The following is an 8,577-nucleotide window of genomic DNA, read 5'->3' on the forward strand; positions in this document are numbered from 1 at the left end:
AACAGAACAAGACTCTGACTCAAAAATAAAAAAATAAAAAAAAAAAGAAAAAAGAAAAACCAAGTCGTATAGCAGGGACTCTAAGCCCTTTGGTATTGCCAAAAAAAGGGGAAATGTAGGGCTGTGTGTGGCTGGCAAGCAGACTGGGGAGCTGACAGAATCTCTGATGCTATATTAAGGATTTGGGATTTTATCCTGAAGGCAATGGGGATCCCATGAAGGGTTGCAAACGTGGGTCAGGTTTCCTTTTAGCTAAATCACTCTGGTGAGCAATGCAAAGGCAATGCAAGGATATGTGTGAATCAGAGTCTCTTTCCTCCTTTATGCAATGAGATTGGGAAAAATGAAAATAGTTAAGGAGATAGTTTCTAGGGCTTTGATCTCAAATAGCACTAAATGCTGAAAACTTGGAGTGAGAATGGAGTTTTAAGTGCATTCTGGAAGTTTAATGACTGTAATAAGGGATTCAGATGAGTTGATTTTATTCAATCTCAGACACAGATGCATAGTTAGATTCTACAGATATTTTTGAATTAAAATTTGGTGAGGACCAACCCTAGAGAAACCTGTGCCCATGAGCTCAACATTCATGTCCTAGAATGTTCCTAGGAGCATTGTTCAAGATAGACATAAAATGGAAACAGCCTAAATGTGCCTCTACTGTAGACCTGATAAATGCCTTGTATACTCACAGGATAAAACACTATACAGCAGTGAGAATAAAGTGGTAGAGCTACATGCATTTATGAGAGTACAACTAAATACATAATATGGAGCAGAAGAAGCAAAATTAGAAAGAATATATACAATATAGTTAAATTTTTATAAGGTTCAAAAATAGTCAAAATGATACTGTTTTGTTTAGGGACACATCTATAGGTTGTAAAATTAAAAAGGAAGTCAAGAAAAAGTTACCTCAAAAGCCTGAGGGGAGGTAGAGAGTTATGATGGGGAGACGACCCTGGGGGTCCCTGGGATATTGAGAAAGCTCTGTTCATGACCCAGGTGGCAGATGCCCAGATATTTGCTTACTATTTAGTAAGTAGTATATTTACATGTTTGCTTTTTTCCTCTGTATTGATATTTCATAATAAAATATTTTTAAATTTAGAGAAAACCTTTGATCATATTAAATGAAAAAAAGTTGTCATAGGGGAAAAGCTTACGGGAGGGAAATTCCACAATATGCCAAGGCATTTTTATTTTATTTTATTTTTTGAGATGGAGTCTCACTCTGCCCCCAGGCTGGAGTGCAGTGGCACAGTCTCGGCTCACTACAACCTCTGCCTCCTGGGTTCGAGCGATTCTCCTGTCTCAGCCTTCCAAGTAGCTGGGATTATAGGCATGTACCACCATACCTGGCTAATTTTTGTATTTTTACAAAATTACAATATGGCTTTGCCATGTTGGCCAGGCTGGTCTCGAACTCCTGACCTCAGATGATCTGCCCTCCTCGGCCTCCTAAAGTGCTGGGATTACAGGTGTGAGCCACTGTGCCCAGTGGCCAAGGCAGTTTAATATGTTTAAATCTTGCTCAAAATTATGTAACACATTTGTTTATCATTAGTGACATTTTGCTGCTACATGTTCTTAAGAAGATTTGTTCAAAACACGTGCATGTGCACACACACCCCCCAACACACACCCCAAGCAGAACCGTGGGCTCCCCAAAATGACCCATGCCCAAAGAAGTCTAGACACCCCCTGGGGGCGGCTCTGAATTCCAGGCATGGTGTCTTGGAACCTCTCAAAGATTAGTCCTAAAAGTTTGAGTTTCCAGAGATGATCGATGTCAAGCTACCAAAAAAAAAAATATATATATGTTTATCCACTGTCCTCCCAGGAGACAGGGCAAGATTACCCCCACCTGATAACTGCTGTTCTAGAAGAGTGCTGTTTACTTGAAGTAAAATGTAAGCCACATACACAATTTTTAATTTCCTAGTGGCTACACTGAAAAAAGTAAAAAGAAACAGGTGAAATTCACTTTATTCTTATTTATTTATTTATTCGAGATGGAGTCTTACCTTGTTGCCCAGGCTGGAGTGCAGTGGCACGATCTCGGCCCACTGCAACCTCGGCCTCCTGGGTTCAAGCGATCCTCCTGCCAGCCTCAGCCTTTTGAGTAGCTGGGATTACAGGTGCCCACCACCACGCCCAGTTAATTTTTGTATTTTTAGTAGAGATAGGGTTTCACCTCGTTGACGAGACTGGTCTCAAACTCCTGACCTCAAGTGATCCACCTGCCTTGGCCTCCCATAGTGTTGGGATTACAGGTGTGAGCCGCCGCGCCCAGCTGAAATTAACTTTAATAACGTATTTTACTTGACTCAGTGATATCCAACATATTATCTTTTTAATATGTAATCAATCTTAAAACACTGGCATGCTTTGCCATTGTTTTTCCAGTAATAGGCCTTTGAAATCCTGTGTCTTTCTCACACCAACAGCACATTTCAACTTGGACCAGTCATTTCTCAAATTCTCAGTGGCTCATGTGACTCATGGGTACCATCTTGGGCAGTAGAGTTCTAGAACATAAGCTCTGTGAGAATAGGATTTTTTGCCCTTTTTTTCATTGCTGTATTTTTAGTGCCCAGTACAGTGCATAGTACATAGCAGACTCCCTGATACTTTAAAAATAAATGATTTAATGAATATCTAATTCTGTTCCTAAGAGAGAAGAAGAACATTCTTATATGGAGTGGAACACTTTAAAAGCAATAAGGGCAAAACAAGGTGAGTCAGAAAAATAATCCCATCTGGTGAATATTGCACAAGATGAAATGCACAAAACACCTCTAAATCGTCCAGTCTGCTGCCAGGTGGATGAAGTCTGTGGGGAGGAGCACTTTTCAATAAATTGCTGAGTTGTTCTCCTTCAAATGTCTTCCTCTGTCACACTCCCTCCCCAAAATGTGGTTTTGATATCCACATCATTGTGTTTTGTTTGTTTGTTTGTTTGTTTGCTTTTTGGGATAGGCTCTTCCTCTCTTGCCCAGGCTGGAGTACAGTGGTGTGATCACGGTTCACTGCAACCTCCGCCTCCTGGGTTCAAGCAGTCCTCCCACCTTAGTCTTTCAAGTAGCTGGGACTATAGGCACCAGCCACCACACCTGATAAAGTTTTGTATTTTCCGTAGAGACGGGGTTTCGCCATGTTTCTTTCCCAGGCTGGTCTCAAACTCCTGGACTCGAGCAATCCTCCTGCCTTGTCCTCCCAAAGTGCTGGGATTACAGGCATAAGGCACTGCACCCGTCCCATTGTGATCTTTATTGCAGCACATTTTTTTTTTTTTAGGTGGAGTCTCACTCCATTGACCAGGCTGGGGTGCAGTGGCTCGAATTTTGGCTCACCACAACCTCCGCCTCCACGGTTCAAGCAATTCTCCTGTCTCAGCCTCCTGAGAAGCTGGGACTACAGGTGCATGCCACCATACCCAGCTAATTTTTGTATTTTTAGTAGAGTTGGGGTTTCACTATGTTGGCCAGGCTGGTCTCGAACTCCTGACCTCATGATCTGCCCGCCTCAGCCTCCCAAAGTGCTGGGATTACAGGTGTGAGCCACTGTGCCCGGCCTCAACACTCTTAATGTTTCAGATACTGTTTTAAGAACCACAGATTTCTTCTAGCTGTCTGGTCTAAAAAAAAAATTGGCTTGCTCTACCTGCACTTGAGATTCAATTTTTTAATTGGCAAACATCATGATCTCCTGTGTATACATAGACAGTTAAGTGTGTTATTAAAATGAGATGATGTTTTGCCCTTTACATATGACATGCTGATACAAGCAAACTGGCCACAAAAGACACAACCAGGGCCTTCTGTCAGCAACTTTCCCCACATCTTCTCCCAGCATCTTGATGTACTTTTAAAATTAGACTCCAAGTCCTTTTGGGTCTTGCCTCACTTTTCTTTTTTTTTCCAGCAGTAGGAGCATTACCATTCTGGGCAAACTAGTTGTTTAGGAAGACACTGGACTCATTTCATGAACTTTTCTTCTTCCTCACGCTTCTAGCATTGATATAAATAAGCACTTATAGAAGGACTTGATTTTTCTTTTTTTCAGTTCAAGGAAAATTTCTCTTCTATTGATAAATATCAAGGGGAAAATCCACCTGTACTAACTGAAGTACAATACGTTTTCATCAGAAATCATCTGTGACTGGGCACGGTGGCTCATGCCTGTAATCCCAGCACTTTGGGAGGCCGAGATGGTTAGATCACCTGAGGTCAGGAGTTCGAGACCAGCCTGGCCAACATGGTGAAACCCCGTCTCTACTGAAAATACAAAAATTATCCTGGCATGGTGGCACGCACCTATAATCCCAGCTACTCAGGATCCTGAGGCAGGAGAACCACTGGAACCCGGGAGGCAGAGTTGCAGTGAGCTGAGATTGTGCCACTGCACTCCGGCCTGAATGACAGAGAGAGACTCAGTCTGGAAAAAAAAAAAAAAAAAAAGAAAAAGAAAAGAAAAAAAAAGAAATCATCTGTATTACAATTGGATTTTCCCTTTTCAACAAGTTTGCCATTTGGCCCCTATCCCTGTCAGCACATCTGCTTGGTAGATGTTACGCTAACCTGATGTCTCCCTGTAGGATAAGCAGACACAATTTTCCGAAGCTCCTTCTAATGCCAACCTTTTTGCTTTCTGTTAAGTGGTGACAATCTAGGCTTGCATTCTCTGGCTAACATGGTTTGCGGAAGATTAACCCTCAGCTGAACCAAAGGTACCCAGCTTCTCATCCTAGTCTGTCATTTTTACTTCTCCCTAGACAGAAGAGGTGAGACTTGAACTCTCCAGTGAGGACAAATCAGTCGTTTTGAGACTTTCTGAGTCAGTTTAGGATAAATGCATCCCTGGGGCTTACCACAACCACTCTTGCTCGCTGCCAGAGAAAAAAGGGCTCCTACCACCTTAAAATTAGACACTCACACAGGCGCACATTCACAGGCTTGGCTATCTTAGCACTGAATGGCAGTCCAGACATATATGACATTTCCTCACTACGGGTAAGCCTGCCTTCCTTCCTTCCTTCCTTCCTTCCTTCCTTCCTTCCTTCCTTCCTTCCTTCCTTCCTTCCTTCCTTCTTTCCTTTCCTTTCTTCCTCCCTCCCTCCCTTCCTTCCTCCCTTCCTCCCTCCCTTCCTTCCTCCCTCTCTTCCTTCCTCCCTTTCTTCCTCCCTCTCTTCCTTCTTCCATTCCTCTTTCTTTCTTTCTTTCTTTCTTTCTTTCTTTCTTTCTTTCTTTCTTTCTTTCTTTCTTTCTTTCTTTCTTTCTTTCTTTCTTTCTTTCTTTCTTTCTTTCTTTTTTTGAGATGCAGTCTCACTTTGTCATTCAGGCTCGAGTGCAGTGGTGCAATCTTGGCTCACTGCAACCTCTGCCTCCCAGGTTCAAGCGATTATCCTGCCTTAGCCTCCCAAGTAGCTGAGACTACAGGCATCCACCACCACACCTGGATAATTTTTGTATTTTTAGTAGAGATGGGGTTTCACCACGTTGGCCAGGTTGTTTTCGAACTCCTGACCTCAGGTGATCAGCCTGCCTTGCCCTCCCAAAGTGCTGGGATTACAGGTGTGAGCCACCGTGCCCAGTCAGTTTTTAGTAGTTTTAGTAGAGATGGGGTTTCACCTTCTTGACCAGGCTGGTCTTGAACTCCTGACCTCAGGTGATCCACCTGCCTCAGCCTCCCAAAATGCTGGGAGTCCAGAGAGGTACTTTCTTGCTGACCCAGGAGACCCACCAGAATCTGGTCCTCCCAATGTGATGATCACCAGAATCCCTTATAGGGCTTTTAAAAAAGAGCATTCTGGTTCTAGTGAACATGATGTTCTCTTGTCTACTTGGCATCGGTGTAAAAACAGTTCTCCCTTCTTCCGCTGGCAACAGGATATTTATTTCTTGGGGAAACTCATTTTTTCTGATTTAGGTGGAGTCGGTACCGATTTCTCTACCACAGGCATGTACACATGGCTCAGGTTTTACCTATCAGAGAGCTATATCCTTCTGCCTACTGACTGGCTGAAAGATGGGCATGTGACCCAAGCTGGACCAATCAGATATCTCTCAGAGACTTCTGCTGAAACTACCAGGAAAAAGATATGCTCAATCTTTGAAGATAATGAGTGTAAAGACAAGGCAATAACGGAGATGCTGGGGACAATGATTTCATCAAGTGGAGAGCCCAGGAATGGAGTCATCTGGGCTCACTGTGATAAGAGAGCAGGAGAGGGAGGGGAGAGACAGAATCCTGAAGGCAGCATTTGATTCCCTGGATTTGATTCCCAGGTCTACACTTTACCCTGAGGCTTCAGTTTTGTGAACTAATAAATCCTCCTTCCTTTTTTTTCTTTTTTTAGCTTAAGTTAATTTCATTTGAGTTTCTGTCATCTTAGAACAAAACAGTTTGTATTAACACACTATTCTCATGAACACCCTGGTTCACTGGATCAGATATGATGATGTTTAAACGTTAGAATACATACAATTTAAATGGAGGACTGAGTGTGGTGGCTGACAACTATAATCCCAGCACTTTGAGAGGTGGAGGTGGGCAGATCACTTGAGGCCAGGAGTTCAAGACCAGCTTGGCCAACATGGTGAAACCCCTTCTCTACTAGAATACAAAAAAAATTAGCTGGACATGGTGGAGCACAACTGTAGTCCCAGCTAGTCGGGAGGCTGAGGCAGGAGAATCACTTGAACCAGGGAGGCGGAGGTTGCAGTGAGCTGAGATCGCACCACTGCACTCCAACCTGGGTGACAGAGCAAGACTCTGTTTCAAAAAAAAAAAAAAAGTTAAAAAATAAACAGAGGGCATTTTAAAATGCTGATTTCTGGGTCTTTCCCAGAAATTCTGATTTGGAAGGATAGAGTCCAGGAATCTTCATTTAGCAAGCACTCCAGGTGATTCTGATGGATAATCACACTTTGAAAATCACAGAATTAGAGCATCCTCCTAGGCCACAACTTCATAATGAAGAAAGGTGGCTAATTGTTGTGTGCCTTCTATGAGCCATACCCCTTGGCTATGTTATCTACTTAACTCATTTAATCCCCAGAACAAGAGGTCCCCAAAAAGAATTAGATATCTCCTTTTAGAGGAGTGAAGCGCCTGCTGCTGAAATTTGGGGGCAAATAACTGGAGTAGGCCTGCTGGGAACAGGACTTGTCAAAAGAACTATGTCTAGAAGGCTATGGTCCAAGGCCATTTTTGCCGGCTATAAGTGGGGTCTCCGGAATTAAAGGGAGAACACGGCTCTTCTTAAAATCAAAGGTGTTTATGCCGTAGATGAAACAGAATTCTATTTGGGCAAGAGATACGCTTATGTATACAAAGCAAAGAACAACACAGTGACTCCTGGCGGCAAACCAAACAAAACCAGAGTAATCTGGGGAAAGGTAACTCAGGCACACGGAAACAGTGGCATGGTACGTGCCAAATTCTGATGCAATCTTCCTCCTAAGGCTATTGGACACAGAATCCGAGTGATGCTGTACCCCCTCAAGGATTTAAACTAATGAAAAGTCAATAAATAAACGTGGATTTGTGCTCTTGTTAGGAAAAAAAAAGGTATCTCCCTTTAGATTTGCACAGTGATTTTGGATCAAAGTACAGCAGCAATTCTATTCTTAACGTGGGCAGATGGAGGCAAGAAATAAAAGAATCCACCAAGTCTTCATTGATTTTCATTTCCAGATGTTAATAATTCCAAGGGTAAATGTAGCTAGGAGAACTTCATTAATTTCTTAAATAAAACCTACTTGTCTTATACATGTGAGCAAGAGAAGGTAATGTAGGTTTCAATAAACATAATCATTAGCAAGTTACAGAGTCTGAGTAGTAAACACTATAGTTCAAGTTGTGAGAAACTGTCATTACATTACCCTGGTTGGAATCATCCTGTTTTGTGAAAATGTGGAGCTAGACCTTTCCACAGCTGGTCTCGCATCAATGATCTTTTTACTTATTGTTTCTGGTTTCAGCTTATGAGAATAATTGCCTGTGGCTGGGTGCAGTGACTCAAGCTGGTAATCCCAGCACATTGGCAGGCTGAGGTGGGCAGATCACTTGAGTCCAGCCTGGCCAACATGGTGAAACCCTGTCTCACCCAAAAATGCAAGAATTAGCTGGGTGTGGTGGTGTGTGCCTGTAGTCCCAGCTACTCAGGAGGCTGTGGCAGCAGGATTGCATGGGCCTGGGAGGCAGAGGTTGCAGTGAGCTGAGATTGAGCCACTGCATTCCAGCCTGGGCTACAGAGCCAGACCCCATCCCAAAATGGAGTTCTTCAGAAGAAGACCCTGAGACAAGGATTTACATGCAGTTGAATTTTTTTTTTTTTTTTTTTGAGACAGAGTTTTGTTCTTGTTGCCCAGGCTGGAGTGCAATGGCACAGTCTCAGCTCACTGCAACCTCTTCCTCCTGGGTTCAAGTGATTCTCCTGCTTCAGCCTCCCAAGTAGCTGGGATTACAGGTGCCTGCCACCATGCCTGGCTAATTTTTTTGTATTTTCAGTACAGACAGGGTTTCATCATGTTGGCCAGACTGGTCTCAAACTCCTGACCTCAGGTGATC

At 43.1% G+C, this 8,577-nt stretch overlaps 1 pseudogene; it reads left to right on the forward strand.

The window, feature by feature from the left end:
* Window positions 1–7,104: 7,104 nt before the first annotated feature.
* LOC102142721 (large ribosomal subunit protein eL33 pseudogene) lies at window positions 7,105–7,523 on the forward strand (annotated as a pseudogene).
* The last annotated feature ends 1,054 nt before the right edge of the window (window positions 7,524–8,577 follow it).

This window comes from Macaca fascicularis, chromosome 20, assembly GCF_037993035.2.
Source record: "Macaca fascicularis isolate 582-1 chromosome 20, T2T-MFA8v1.1".
NCBI classification, from domain to species: domain Eukaryota; kingdom Metazoa; phylum Chordata; class Mammalia; order Primates; family Cercopithecidae; genus Macaca; species Macaca fascicularis.